The sequence below is a fragment of the Schistocerca nitens genome, chromosome 2, assembly GCF_023898315.1.
Source record: "Schistocerca nitens isolate TAMUIC-IGC-003100 chromosome 2, iqSchNite1.1, whole genome shotgun sequence".
NCBI lineage: Eukaryota > Metazoa > Arthropoda > Insecta > Orthoptera > Acrididae > Schistocerca > Schistocerca nitens.
The window spans coordinates 63355196-63372135 of NC_064615.1; positions in this window are offsets into that span (position 1 = coordinate 63355196).

The following is a 16940-nucleotide window of genomic DNA, read 5'->3' on the forward strand; positions in this document are numbered from 1 at the left end:
AAGAAATAATAACTAACATTAATGTTCATTTATGAAGTGAAAAATAAAATTTCAAAAATGTATCATGTGACTTATCTATGAAATTTGTATGAATAAGTAGAGAGTATCATATGATATTACTTTTATATAATTTCTTATCTACATAAAATTTATATAGGTATGTGTACTGAGACTGGTTATTAAGTTACACGTAACTAAAAATAAAATGAAGGAGATGTATTGAAAGCTTGGATAATAAATCTAGGAAGTACCTAAAGTGGTGAAGAGAAAAATAAGTGGAAATGAGTGTCCATGGACATGTTTGACATGTGGGCACTAAATCCAAAAAGGTGATGAATGAATATCTATGGACTTGCTTGCTGGAATGAGAGATAAAATATGCAAGTATAAAAAGTAGTAAATGCTTTTGACTGATATGTCAAAGTCAGTAAATTAAATAGTGGATACTATATACAAATAGACAAAGATAAAATTATTCTGTATGAAGTAATGTAATAATTTGTTAAACTGGTATGGGTAATAACTATTAATTTTGTGAACAACATGCCACATTTTTGAATACTTAGTAAGAGTGTCAAAGACACTTACTAGCTGAATAACCATTGTTTTAGAGTATTTCAGTGTATGTAAATGAGTATGTATTGTAAATAACGTAAAACCAGTATTGAGAAAAAAGCACAGTTCATTTTTATTAAATTTATAAGCATTGTTGTGTTAAAATTTCAAAATTTCACAAGCAGTGAGATATGTGTTTGACGTTTCCTTGAATCAATTAATAGTAACGTAGATCAAGAAACGTGGGGCACATGTAACACCGTAACACACTGGATTATCTATTTTTCGATTTAATGTATGGTAAGGATTGTGTACATTTCCTCTGTAATGTTTATGCTGCGAATATTTTTATTAATGTTATTTATTTCAGTGAGCTATATGTCAATACATTAATGATAAATGTTTGAAGTACTGTATGTAGATATACTGGAATAGTCAAGGGTATAACATTATCTCAATGAGTATCGATTGGTTGTCTTCATTAATCTCTTTAGACACACCTGAAAGCGAAATAGTTGTTGGAGAGGCAGCCATTCCACTGCATTACTAGACTACTCCTGGTTCAGGCATAAAATGTATTACAGTCAGAGTAGATTGAAATTTGTGTGTGCTTATAATGGTGTGGAAGTGTTCGTCGTTGTGGTGCAATGAGAAGATTTTGTATGGGCAGGCAGCATTTGGAACTAAGTGGGCACAGTATAAAACTTCAAGAGCTTTACTGGCAACAAAACATACTGTGGGCCCAATGCTCTATATTATAAATCGGCGCCATGAAGAGCTTGTACCATTTATTGCTACATTATGTTATCTGCCGAAGCACCTAAGAAGGTTCAGCATAAAGGAAGGTCTACCTATTATGAGTCAGCACAGATATTCCAGTATTTAGAACTGAAGTTAGCACAGATATTCCAGTATTTAGAACTGATAATGTTCAAATTATAGTTTTTCATTGTGATAGTAATCGTTGTGTTTCAACCCTAACATTTTCTGTGATGAAATCCTTCCTATCCTTAAGTGAAACTCTGAGCTGCATTAATAGATAGAAACTTAAAATGAATGAACAGTAATCTAATAACATTTATTTTTGAGACCATTTGAAACAGGCAAAATTTTGACAATGCTTCATGTTAATTGCTCACAATTTACTAGCAGTTAAATAATAATGAAACTGTGATCGATGTTTTCTAAGATAAAAAGTAATAAGCTTAATTTCTTCGAAAGACTATTCAAAGAAGTATTGTACAAAAATAACATGTCATGATCAGATTAAATGATTTTAACAATTGTGGTATTATCATGTTTCCAGTGATAGCTTTCAAGCCTTTTTACTAAACATTACTTCTTAAATGGAAAGGGCATTACGTTTCAAATGTCAAAACATGAATGTCAATTTTCAATTTTTCAGTATTTGTTACTGATTAACGAAATTAAGGCCTGAAGCACTGCTGTGAGCATTACGCTCCAGTTATTGCTAAAATCTCTACATGAAAATATATCCAATTATTGTTCCATTTTCGAAGCTAATATATAAGAGAAAATGCAAACATATATCCATAGGGGTAAACTGAAGGCATCCAACATTGAGCATTAAGATGAGTAACGCCTAATATTCTGCTAATGATAATTTAATTGGCGCCGCCAGTACTTATGCGCATCTGTTCTGTTTAACAGCCTGAAAAGAAACCTTCCTTTTGCTGCAGCAAATTCTTTTTCATAACTGTGTCAATTAATTGTGAAAAGTTGAGTAGTTCTGTATGCTAATAACGAAATGAGCTGAGTTACACTGCTACTTCAATATTTCAGTATACTAGAGTTGCTTTTACAGCGAGCAGGAGACCGTTAAGTTCATTTCAGTTAACTGTTAATATTAATGAACAGGAAATCAGAACAACTAACAATTGAAACTTCAGATCGACGATTGACTAATAGTCCAGGTAACCGAGACTTCGTTTATCGTTATTAGTAGGAAAGTGTCCGTTCCGATAGCTGAGCGGTCAGCGTGAAGGATTGCCGTCCTACGGGCCTGGGTTCGATTCCCGGGTGGGTCGGGGATTTTCTCCGCTCAGTGACTGGGTATTGTGCTGTCTTCATCATCATTTCATCCCCATACGGCGCACGGGTCACCCAATGTGCCGTCGAATGTAATAAGACCTGCACCAAGGCGGCCGGACCTACCCCGCATGGGGCCTCCTGGCCAATAACGCAATATCCTTTCTTTCAGGAGTGCTAGTTCTCCAAGATTCGCAGGAGAGCTTCTGTAAAGTTTGGAAGGTAGGAGACGAGGTACTGAAAGAAGTAAAGCCGTGAGGACGGGGCGTGAGTCGTGCTTGGATAGCTCAGTTGGTAGCGAAAAGGAAAAGGTCCCGAGTTCGAGTCTCGGTCCGGCACACAGTTTTAATCTGCCAGGAAGTTTCATATCAGCGCACACTCCGCTTCAGAGTGAAAATCTCATTCTGGAAACGTCCCCCAGGCTGTGGCTAAGCCGTGTCTCCGCAATATCCTTTCTTTCAGGAGTGCTAGTTCTGTAAGGTTCGCAGGAGAGCTTCTGTAAAGTTTGAAAGGTAGGAGACGAGGTACTGGCAGAAGTAAAGCTGTGAGGACGGTGCTCGAGTCGTGCTTGGGTAGCACAGTTGGTAGAGCACTTGCCCGCGAAAGGCAAAGGTCCCGAGTTCGAGTCTCGGTCCAGCACACAGTTTTAATCTGCCAGGAAGTTTCATATCAGCGCACACTCCGCTGCAGAGTGAAAATCTCATTCTGGAAACATGTCATTTCCATCAAAGTGTAGGACGGGAGATGGGGTGTTATACAGCGAGTAGAAGTTTTGCCATTTGATTCGAATACGGATATGGCGCGTTTTCTTAAAGGCAATGGTTCTGTTACAGCATCAAGCTGACAGCGTTCACTTTTCGTTCCCTTCTGAAATTTCAGGTGATTTCTTCTCTAGTCAGAGATAGATTTAGTGGGGTTTGTGGGCTAGTCATCTTCGAGCAACGGTCGCTGAAGGCATTGCGTAGGATTATTGTTCATCAAAACCTCACCAGCAGATGTAACAAAGAGTTAAAACATAAATATTATTTTAGAGTTGAAGGACGGAATGAAAGTTTAGTTCCGTACTTGGAGCATGTCCGGGAAACTAGGATTGTACTTCGTTTAGAAACTACAGAAAGTGACTCTGCCAATAATATTTTGGAGGACATGCAGCATGAGTTCAGCTCGTGTATGGTTTTCGTAGGGAAGCCCAAGAATTTTTCCGTACTTAATGATGGGAAGGGGATGACAACGGAGCATGAATCCGTAGTGGCAAGTCCAGTGAACATGGTGGTATATCGACACAAGCAAGGTTCCTTTCGCACCGTTAACTGCTTTCCATGTAATCAATCAGGGCACATGGCTCGTGATTGTAAATTGCGGAGAAGTAATCTTACGAACAGCTGATGGTATTCGCATTCCAGTGAGCCACCAAGGGGCCCTATATAAGATTATGGGACTGATCTGCAGCCTTAACTGCTACCAATCATGAAAGGATCTGTAGTTTATTGGATTCGGTGAGTTGTTGTTCCTTAATGGATCATCATCGGTGCCAAAGGAATGGATCTGTTGGTAAGCACTCTCTCTTGCAATCTGTTAATCAGAAATGATGTGCAGTGAGTGGCAAAAGTTTGCCACTCCCAGGCAAGGTGGGAGTTAAAGTAAAATTAAATATTTGTCGTGCTGATTTGAGTTCCTGGCAGCTAGGGTCTATTATTATTGGCTGTACTTCTATAGTCAAGACGCAACGTGATTTGGATTATACAGGAAAACTTTTTCTCTTTAGATTGCACCCATAGAAGAAGTGGAGATTATGTGAATATGAGAGTGCTGGTAGTATTAATGCAGTGGAAAATGTCGCGAAGAATTACTTTTTTTTGAGTCGTGTGCCTTATGAGTGGCTTGCTGCGGCCCACCAAGAATTTCTTTCCTGTCACAATCTGTTCGTCTCAGAGTAGCAGTTACAACAAGAGTCCTCATTTATTTGCTGGGTGTAATCCCATCTCTGTCTTCCTTTACAGTTTTTATCTTCTACAATTCCCTGTAGTACCACGGAAGTTATTCCTTAATGTCTTAACAGATGTTCTTTAATCCCGTCCCTTCTTCTTGTCAGTATTTTCCATGTATTCCTTTCCTCCATAAATCCTCATTCCTTACTTTATAAGTCCACCTAACTTTCAACATTCATCTGTAGCACCAGATTTCAGTGTTTTAGTTCTCTTTTGATCCCATTTTCCCACGGTCTATGTTTCACTATGATACAATGCTATGCTCCATTAATACATTCTCAGAAAATTCTTTCTCAGAATTCCAGTTAGACTATCTTAAGCCACAAGAAACGTTAAACCGGTTGGATCAGTTCCCTGATGCTTCTGCAGGCCTGTTGAACGACGTTAGCAAGATCGAATATGACATTCAGTTAATGTATCAAGGGCCAGTATGGTAGCCGTCTTATCATCTGTCTCTGCCTAAGATGTGGGATTTAAAACAGATTATCACTCAGTTGCTAGAGAATGGAGTCATTAGACGTTCCACTTCGCCTTATGTGGAATAATATGTTTTTACTTCCTAAAGGAGCAAGCAAGTGATACTGGCTGATGGTAGATTATCGGGCTTGTCGGAATTTGAACCAGGAAGTTGTACTAGAATCAGTTCCCCTACTGGATCTCTGTAACTGCTTTACTTGGGCCGCGGGAGGTACTTATTTCACGGGACTAGATTTGAATCAGGATTATTATCAAATATCTTTAACAAAAATGCCTAAACCCCTAACATGACGCAGTACTGACTGGAATCTGTTCGAATTTACCACCGTCCATTTGGTTTGGGAATGGGCCGAGCGGTTCTAGGCTCTACAGTCTGGAACCGCGCGAGCGCTACGGTCGCAGGTTCGAATCCTGCCTCGGGCATGGATGTGTGTGATGTCCTTATGTTAGTTAGGTTTAAGTAGTTCTAAATTCTAGGGGACTAATGACCACAGCAGTTGAGTCTCATAGTGCTAGGAGCCTTTTTTTGGGGGGGGGGGGGGGTAATGGGCACTGCTGTGCTAGCCTGGTTGTTGGATTACATCTTGGGAAATTTAAAATTTCAACGTGTTTATAATCATTTCGACGAGTTGGTCATTTACAGTCGGATGCATTCGGATCACTCTAATAGCTTAGTGCACGATTTGTAGCACTTAAGGGAGGCCACTATTACAGTGAAGCCTTATGGTTGATTTAGCACGTCCGAAAATTTCTTTACTGTAATACTTTGTTTTGGCAAAAGGAATTAAAATCAACGAGAAGTGAACTGAAGCCATACATGATTGTTCACCCCCCAAAGACAGAAGGGACTAGCTCGATTTATTGGGATGATTAATTCCTTTTGCAAATTTTTCCCCAGGTTTGCACAGCTAGCAGAGCTAGTAAATCAACTCCATAGGAAAGATGAGAATTTTTGCTTGTTTGAGAGCCAACAGGCGGTGCTAGACGTGTTAAAGCTGGCTTTAAGTAATGAACCTGTCTTAGTGATATCAGATTTTTGAAAGGAATTCGTTCTTCAAACCGATGCTTCCAATGCTGGCGCTGTAGTTCTGTTTCAGGAACAAGAGGGAGAACGTGAGCCTGTTGCTTATACCTCTTGGCTGTTGTCAGTTTATAAAATGAAATATCCATTTATGAACTGAAGGCTCTCACCGTGTTATTTGGTTTAAAGATATTTTGTTTCTGTCTCAGCCATAAGTGTTTCATACTGGAGACCGCTAATCAAGCCGGCAGCTGGTTTTGGTGAAGCTCTGAAAACCGGGAGCGTAGCGCATTAAGCAATCCGCATGTCTGTGTTTTCAGTGACGCCCAGTAGGCTCTGATAATCAGGTGCCGGACACCTTAGGTAGTATGTCCGAGACTGAGGAAACTGTCGCTGAGGTAACGGAAACTGGAGAACAGGTTTTATCGAATACTTCGACTTAATGCATGTTTTCTTATTGGCACAGTGCATGCAACTCCTTGCCTCTTCGTGCAATTGTAAGTAGGCTGTTTATGTTTTCTTATTGGCAACGTTACGTAACGCTCTGTATGAAAATCACTGGCTGTGCTGTGTGCAGTCTGTGGCTAGTTTGCATTGTTGTCTGCCATTGTAGTGTTGGGCAGCGGCAGCTGGATGTTAACAGCGCGTAGCGTTGGGCAGTTGGAGGTGAGCCGCCAGTAGTGGTGGATGTGGGGAGAGAGGTGGCGGAGTTTTGAAATTTGTAAGACTGGATGTCAATTATGACTATTAAGGTAAATACATTGTTTGTTCTCTATTAAAATCTTTCATTTGCTAACTATGCCTATCAGTAGTTAGTGCCTTCCGTAGTTTGAATCTTTTATTTAGCTGGCAGTAGTGGCGCTCGCTGTATTGCAGTAGTTCGGGTAACGAATATTTTTGGTGAGGTAAGTGATTTGTGAAAGGTATAGGTTAATGTTAGTCAGGGCCATTCTTTTGTAGGGGTTTTTGAAAGTCAGATTGCGTTGCGCTAAAAATATTGTGTGTCAGTTTAAGCACAGTCTTGTATAATTGTTCAAAGGGGACGTTTCATACAATGGCTGCATGCGTGTAGTGTGCAGAAGAAGTTGCATAAGTGTAAACGCACCGTAATGTAAATCCCCTCTTGGTTCGAAAATTTACGTAAAAACAGGACGAGGATGAGATCTTAGGGGGTATGAAGAGGCAGTTGAAGAAAGTGACTAGGTAAGAGGATACCAGCTCGTTAGAGGATTTTTGTGCTGTTGTACCCGCCATGGTGGGAGGGCCGAAACCAAACAGCTTGTATCAATAGTCTTTTAGTAATTCCATTGCGGGGGATATTCAAAAAATTAAGGAGCATCTGACAAGGCCCACATTAAATTTCGACTTGATAATGTTAGTGGCTTAATGCTGGGAATATGAGGAGGTAAATAACATTCCTACTACCCCTAGAGGTTTGCTGAGTTCTCAGTGGGAACAGAAACACCTCGAAAAGTTGTTCGTCGGCTATTTGGTGCCATGGGTTTAGCCATTTTCTCTGGTTTTTTCCTGGCTGATGTTACTATTAAAGCAGCGCAAGGTCTGTTTTCCTGTTTTAGTTCGCCAAGGGTGCTGTTCAGAATTAATACTTCTACTTTTACATCTAAGGAGTTTCGCAAGTTTAGTTTTGGCATTGCAGCATCCTATGTCGACACATTTTCCTGCTGTCCACAGCTCTTGTTTGTGGAAAGGGTCGAACTTAATTTAAAATCCACTGTGATGATCTTCCATGGCAAATCGCAAAATACTTGGGACACATATGTGGGGTGCCTCAACTTCTCCCTGAATTCGGCGGTCCATGAGGCCCATAAGACTACGCCAGCAAGCTTGGTGTTCATATATCAGCTTAATTCACGATTAGCAAATTTCTGGAACATCAGTGATTTGTTGCTGGAGAAAATGTATGGGGAAACTAAATACAACTAATCCAAGGCACTCAGAAATGTTCAGCTTGCAGACCGGAGGAAGACTCAGCGCTATAACCAGGCGAGCCGCCCTGCGTGGGTGAAAGTCGTGGATCTAGTTTGGGTAAAAAATTTTCGTGCCCACAAGGTATTTCACGCTGCATGCTGAGGTGAGAGAGATCTTGCTTGCTGAGTCTTGGCCTAGAGCTCTTGCTTTGTACACCGCCTGGCGTGGAAGAAGGCAAGGACGTTATGCATTGCAGGAGCTGTTTGTACCCGCTGTTTATTGATGTGTTGGCAAAAGTGCCAACACCGTGTTTCTAGAGGAGGCCGAAATGCACACGCTTAAACTCACGCAGGCTGACGTGAGGTCTGAAACAGGATACGTAATGAATGCTATAAAGAAAAGTACGTAGCTTCTGGAATACTTAACTTTAATTCATAATTGTAGAACATCGCTCTTGATGATACAGAAGTATAATAGCCATAATAACAAAGAATAATGGCGCCTTGCTAGGTCGTAGCAACTGACGTAGCTGAAGGCTATGCTAACTATCGTCTCGGCAAATGAAAGTGTGATTGTCAGTGAACCATTCCTATGAACGTAGGCTGTACAACTGGGACGAGTGCCAGGCCGTCTCTCTAGACCTGCCGTGTGGTGGCACTCGGTCTGCAATTACTGACAGTGGCGACACGCGGGTCCGACGTATACTACCGGACCGCGGCCGATTTAAAGGCTACCACCTAGCAAGTGTAGTGCCTGGCGGTGACACCACATTTATCGTGATGGTCGACTGTGGGGAATGGCGTTATCAAGCAGTGTAGTCCGGCAACGTGTTACATTATTTCTATTGGAGGTTTCGGCCAGGCAAGATTTTATCTTGGCTGCAGGCTGCTCAAGCATATACACTGCCGATTTACGGCCATCTGCCCAGCAGGTCTGTGTTGAATCTGGAGAGCCTTCATTTGTCAGCGTGAGCCGGTGCGTCTTGTTGTATGGGAGCCCCATTTTGTTGCACTGTCCCTGGCCACCATTTGGCGATATTAGTACTCCTATTGAACATTATTTTACTGGCCTTTCTTGTGGTGAAGCCAGTTTGCCCTCTGGTTAGTTTCCAGAAATGCACTCACATTCAGAGGAAAATATAACACCTTGAACAACTAGCGATAGGACCTCCATATTCACAGGCCATGTATATTTGTCAGTCACGCAGAAATGATTAGCATTTGAACCATTTCGACCGGGCGTTCAAGGTCAAGATAGATATCGCGACGCAACGCCACCTACGGGTGAAATGTGCCTGTGACTCTCGTTGTCGCTATAAAAACCGAAGGTAATGGAGCACTGTGACTTGAGCAGATGTGCAGGATGCCTCGAAGGCTTATGCACGAACTGCGCCGTCAAATCAGTGAGTTTGAAAGAGGGCGGTTTACTGGCATGACAGAATGTGATGCATCCATCTGGGAAATTGCTGCTCGTGTGGAATGGAGTGCTTCCGCAGTGCAACAGGTGTCTGCAGAATGGTTCACGGAAGGCAGTAGAACACGACGAGATGGGTCAGGTCTTACCACCCAGACCAATCCCCGAGAAGGTCGACACCTCATCCGAATAGCGTTGCAGGACAGATCTACATCCTTGTCGTGTCTGGAGCAACAGTAGAACAGTCTAACACATCGTACACTATGGCGGGTGGCAATCTGTTGCCGTTTATTATGGCATGGGTTACGTGCGCATCGTCCATTTCTCCACCTACCTTTGACGTATGTGCAGGAACATGCAATGGTGTACGGACCTACGTTACTGGAGATAGAAATGTCATCAGAGAGTGTTTCTGGATGAACCCAGGTTCTTTTTATTTGAAAATGATGGCCATTTTTTGGTTCGCCGCAGACAGGGAGAGCGGCATCACAGTGACTACATTCACATAAGGCATACAGATCCAACTTAAAGCATTATAGCGGGTGTGCGGGGCGCTGTGACCAGTCAGACCTACGTGAATGACGTCCTGCGCACCATAGCCCATACCCTTTCTGTCACAACGCCCCAGACGCCATTTTTCAACAAGACAATGCACGAACAAATGTTTCTGCACGGACATGTGTCTTCTTGGTGTCACGGGATGTCAGCTTATTGCCCTGGCCTTCCAGGATACCAGACTTGTCGCCAGTCGAAAATGTGTGGGACACGGTGAAACGATGGGTGCAGTGCCCTGTGACCCAATGCCAGCCACCACAGATGAACTTTGGAGCCATTTTAATGCAGCATAGATGGTCGTACCACAAGACTCCATTCACACCTTGTACGTGTCAATGCCATCACACATGGAACAAGTTATCAGGACCCATCGCAGACCGCGTGCCTTCTAGGCAACGGAACACATGCTGAACCGAGGTGACCGAAATGCTGATCATTTCTCCTGACATACTAATGTACATGCCCTGTGAATATAAACGTCCTGTCTCCAGTTGTTAAAGGGTTTTTATTTTTTTCTGAACATATATGTATATTAATGTGAAGTATGAGCCAGTGAGTTATTGACATTACATAAATTAATGATATTTGTGCCTCTGGATTATCAAGTCCGCTGTATGCCAAGTACAGCTTAACAAGTAACTGTTCTTTGAACATATTTCCGATTTATTCCAGTGTAGCACGTGTGTAACTTTCCTTTCTGTATGTTGTAGTCAATAGGTCCATTGACACTAGAGATATTTGTCTTGTACATCATCCTTACAGTACTGGGTGTATTTGGTGTGTTGAGTGGATGTCCTTGTTGCAGAGGAGCTGAACATGAAGTGTTGTTTCTTTTGAAACCTGTCTATCAGTCATTCTAGTAACTGTGATTAAAGAGCATTACTTTTTCTTTTATTGGTTTAAAACTGCTTTGATAATCGTAAATGCTTAGTTCATGCTGTAATCTTAATGGTCAAGATCTTTAAAATAATTTCTTTATTTAATTTCAATTATTGGTTTTCAGAGTGTTTTGTGTAAACTGTATTACAGGTAACTGGAATATGTTTTCTTAAAAGACTGTGCAAAATTTCCTTTGTGGAGACCTCTGAAAAATAAAAGCAGATATTGTTTCAAAACCTCACTCTACTGGAGTAGAGAACATACCGTTCCCCTGCTCCATGCAGTTGATTTCAAGGTAAATATACTTCACCATGTCGGTAACACTGAATTCGTTTTTCGGGGAACTTATCAAGATAAGCTAAAGTTTCCAGGTCCAGAAAATCGAAATAAGAACTATGCGCGGTAATAACTCAAGAACTTTCTGCAGAGGCCCGTTTAGGTAATGAGAAATACTAACTGCTTCTTTCTGTTATGTTTGTTTCTTAATAAAACAAACAGGAGACGTAAAAAATGGGATCAATACGAAAAATGAGAATAATCTTCAGAAAGATATAAAGTTACTTATTTTGGTCCAGAAAGGTGTTCTTTAGCAGGGATCAAACATTTTCAAGAACTTTCCTACAGCCACAAAAAGCTATACTGTAACAACAACGACTGTACATATAATAATTTTTTCTTCTGATTTCCGATAAATTAGTGTAAGCAAGGTTTTAATTTCATTTCTTTTTCTTTTCGTGTCATTATGTTAAAGAAAATGTAAGCAACTTTCGAAGTGAATATTGATATTTATGTCAAATTTCTAGAAATGCTATAACAGAATTGAAGTGTAATACATGTTGAATCTATTGTAACATGTTTAAAATTGTAATTGTGCGCCTGGTCCATACGTAGGCAATGTATTAGGATATGTGGAATGTAAAACCTTTGGTGAATACCCTATCTGTAGGGGAGCGGTAAGAGGTGGATGGCAGGCGAGCACGGGAAAATGCACACGGGCGCGGTACGGCATAACGGGCTCAGCATACAGTCGGAGTTGGGCACCGGTCTGAGAAACACGTTCCGGATCGAGGAGGCTATCCTGGAAAAAGTGGTTTCATTGAGCCTCGGATGTGCCGTTTCCGACGACGATACAGCATGGCTATATTCTGTAGGCACTGAATTGAAAGGATTGCGACGCTAAGAAGAAGCAAAGTGCCGATACATCAAGAGCCATAGCTGTGATTGTATGTGTGCTGTGCGCCTCGCCATCTCACTGCCCGCCAACCACCGCATCGACACGAACAGGTTAAATCTTTAGAATTGTATTCGTGTGGACCAGTGTTAAATTTGTTCCTGACAGTTCAATAATAACTTAACTTTTAGCAGAATTGTCCTAGCAATTAATTATCCATATCACTAGCCTAGACAGGGTCCTTTCCACATGTTGTGCAACCCGAGTGTCCCGAAATGAAGATTTAAGGTTCATGTTAATAAGAATTACATGCAGAACTATCTATGCTAGAAAGATGTTTAAGGAACTTTATTGTTAATGAAAATATAAGCAAAGAACAAAGGTTTACTAAAGTTGGAAAATAATTTTGGAATTGGTTTAGTAATGAAGCTTAATTAATTTGAGACAAAATTAATGGTAGTTAAATGAGGAATTAATAAGACAAAAAGAGTAGTAACTCATATATTGTAAATCTTGAGTGCTTAATGCTTACGATAGTTAATAGTTTCAACACAGTGATCATAACAGTTTCAGGGTCCCCCCTCCCCTCTTCTCTTTCCTATTCATTTAAATTCTGAAGTGTACTGAACTGATTTGACCAGCAAAGTGAAAGTCAATATAAAACCTAAATTTATCTGTGTTTTACCCTTATTAAAATTGATATTGTATGTGTGTTTCAAAAGTGCTACCTCTAGGGTAAACTATGCCCGATTTCAGTTGGACCAATAGAAAAAATGCAGTGTGTAGTAATCATTATAGTGTAATGTTGTGTATTTATAGCTTGTCCAAATTAGTACAGAAAAGGAAAATACTAGTTCAGTAGATTTTTCGGGTTCTAAAATTTACTATATAATGCAGTATTACTACGTGTTGTTATGCTTGTACGTACATCCACTTGTACAAGGAAAAAACTCACTTAATGCCTAATTAGGCTGGCGACCGTATTATTAACAATTGGTAGCATCTGCTGTGTATGTTTCTTGCCCGTCCTAACGTGTAGTTGCACTTTAGACTTGCTTGACGTATCATTGTTGTTACTGAGTGAGTGTAAGTCTGATTGTGCCTCCATTCAGGTACACGCGGTCAACATATTTACTAAAATCCTTTCTTATAAGGTGAAGCCCGTCAACTTACCATAGTACAGGCTTTAAAGAGTTAACGTACGCAAGAGCGGCAACGTTACAATACTACTAATAATATTCATTATAAGAGGAGCTTAAAGGATTCATTGATGGGCAACTCCTATTTCATTGATGAGTTTCTTTGTAGAACCAGTTGGTGTGTACGTTCGTAATAATATCTAATAATGTGAATATTAGTACAGTCTGACTTAGCAAATATTCAGTACAATAATGCAGTCGCTGTAAATAAGTATTGAAAACTAATAATTCTATTTGATGATGTGTGGCTACAGTAGCTTAAGAATTACCTTATGCAAAGAACTGTAACAAACATGTACATGTTTGGTGACAAATTGTTTATCACCTTTTAAATAAAGAATGTTTAATATTTTTAGACTTATTTCACATCCACAAGGACCATTCCACTTTGGATCTGTATAAGGAACGGTAGCATAATTTTGTAAATATTTATTATGTATTCTTGTTTTTCTGACATGTTCTACATCCCGGAAGATCTCACCACGTATCTGTTGTAACGAAAATTAAAGCTAATCTAATTTTTAAGAGAAATTTATATGTCTACCCTAAACGATTTTCGTTTAATATTCCTCACCAGATACAATACGGAAGGCAATCGTAAGCATCAACCTTGTGTTAGTAGAAAAAAAAAAATCTGACTCTAAACCTGATCAGGAGTTTCATCCCAATCATGACCCGCAACCTGATGCTTTCACTCAATTTCTGGTTGTATAATGAAAACTGTGACTCTGGACAGGAGCAAAGTTTAATTTTATCTATTTCGGAGTATGATTCTTACAATAACATGTAAATCAGCATGTCATATGCATATTTAGAACTTCGTTGCATATGGTTAGCCATCAGTTATTGACTGCTTGAACATGCTTAACAGACATGATAAATTTGTACCAAACATTCTTAATTACCACAGCACAGCAGAAGTACTTATTAAAGCAACAACATATCGGAGAAACGTTCCTATTTTGACGACGCTAAACTCAGGTAGACATATTACGCCTCCAACTTTGACATCTAGTTTTCAAAGAGGTACATCATTTTGTAGCTTCACAGCTGCATGAAGTACTGACTGCAACACATCTGAAAATCTGAGGAGTACTATAGAACACAAGCACCATCACGGGTCACACAGGCCTCGATAAGCAGGCCATAAAATTTAGGGCCTGATGTTTTCTTTCTTACAATAATTTTATCATGAATACGCTGATAATTTTCATCTTTACTGAGGTATTAACTGGAACAATGCGTGTTCGGCTGTTTCAGGCAACGTAAATCCCATACACTTGGTATCAAACGCAGCGGGAAACTGAACCCTTAGAAACAAAAAATTACGTACCATTCCTCAGTAACTTTATCAACGTTTCCACAAAGCAACATCTTCCTTTCAGTGTTCCGTACCTCAGTCAATAAAAAGGGAACATTTGTAGAACCACTTTGTTCTCTGTCTGCCTTGTTTGTTTGTCTGTGTGTCTTACTGTCCGTCGGACGGTTCACAACCATTTTACTTAGAAGCGGGTAAACGTATCAAGTTCAAATTTATGTAACATACTAAGGTCTATGGTCCCTTAGAAGTGCAAAAAGTGTAAGCATCTAAATAAATGCAGTCAAACAATATGACCATTTATGTTACACATCCTGATACTCGCAAACTCACTCCTAAAACCTATAAAATATTTTCTGTTGACATAGAACCACGAAATTTAACAAGAAGGAAGTTTTCATTGTACAAGGGAAAGAAAAATGTGAAAATTGTTAATTTGTAATTGTCTACATCTAAATCTACGTCTACGTCTGCGTGATTACTCTGCTATTCACAATTAAGTGCCTGGCAGAGGGTTCAATGGACCGCCTTTAAGGTGTCCTCGAACGGCGCGAGAAAAACGAGCACTTAAATTTTTCTGTGAGCGCCTTGATTTCTCTTATTTTATCGTAATGACCATTTCTCCCTATGTAGGTGGGTGCCAACAGAACGTTTTCGCAATCAGAGGAGAAAACGATTGAAATTTCATGGTAAGATCCCGTCGCAACGAAAAACGCATTTGCTTTTAAGATTGCCATTCCAATTCACGTTATCATGTCTGGCACTATCTCCCCTATTTCGCGACAATACAAAACGAGCCGCCCTTCTCTGAACTTTTTCGATGTCAACCGACAGCCCCGCATGATGCGGATCCCACACCGCACAGCAGTACTCCAGAATGGGGCGGATAAGCGTGGTGTAAGCAGTCTCTTTAGTAGACCTGTTGCACCTTCCAAGTGTTCTCACAATGAATCGCAGTGTTTGGTTCCCTCTACCCACAACATTATCTATGTGATCGTTCCAATTTAGGTTATTTGTAATTGTAATCTCTAAGCATTTAGTTGAACTTATAGGCTTCACATTTGTGCGACTTATTGCGCAATCGAAATTTAGCTGATTTCCTTTAGTAGTCATGTGAATAACGTCTCACTTTTCTTTATGCAGAGTCAGTTTCCACTTTTCGCACCAAACAGACATCTAAGTCATTTTGCAATTCCTTTTGGTCATCTGATGACATTACAAGATGGCGAATGACACCATCATCTGCAAACAATCTAAGACGGCTCTTGAGATTGTCTCCTATGTCCTTAATATAGATCAGGAACAATAGAGACCCTAAACACTTCCTTGGGGAACGCCGGATATTACTTCTGTTTTACTCGATGACTTTCCGTCTATTACTACGAACTGTGACCTTTGTGTCAAGAAATCACGAATCCAGTCGCACAACTAAGGCAGTTCGGTTAGAAGACGCTTGTGAGGAACGGTGTCGAAAGCCTTCTGGAAATCTAAAACTATGGGATCAATTTGACATCCTCTGTCGATAGCACTCATTACTTCATGAGTATAAAGCCCTAGCTGGGTTTCACAAGAGTGGTATTTTGTGAATCCGTGCTGACTATGTGTCAATAAATCGTTTTTGTCGAGGTAATTTATAATGTTTGAACAAAGTGTATGTTCCAAAACCCTACTGCAAATCGATGTTAGTGATATGAGCGTGTAATTCAGGGAATTACTCCTATTTCCCTTTTTGGGTATTGGTGTGACTTAGCAGTTTTACAGTCTTTCGGTATGGATCTTTCTATGTGCGAGCGTGTGTATATAATTGCTGAATATGGAGCTATTGTACCAGCGTAATCTGAGAGGAACCTGACTGGTATACTATCTGGACCGGAGGCCTTGCCTTTATTAGTTGATTTAAGCTGCTTTGCTACACCGAGGATATCTACTTCTGTGATTCTCATTTTGGCAGATATTCTTGGTTGGAATTCAGGAATATTTACTTTGACTTCTTTGTTGAAGGAGTTTCGAAAAACCGTGTTTAATAACTTTGCTTTAGTGGCACTGTCATCATTGACTTCACCGTTGTTATCGCGCAGTGAAGGTATTGATTGCGTCTTGCCACTGGTGTGCTTTATGTATGACCAGAATCTCTTTTGGATTTCTGACAGATCCCAAGACAGAGTTTCGTTGTTGAAATTATTAAAAGCATCTCGCACTGAAGTACGCGCAATACTTCTAACTTCTGCAAAACTTTGCTAATCTTGGGGATTTTGCGTTCTTTTAAATTTGGCGTACTTTTTTCGTTGCTTCTGCAACAGCGAACCGACCCTTTTTGCGTACCATGGGGGATCAGTACCATCACTTATTAATTTATGTGGTATATATCTCTCAACTGCTGTCGATA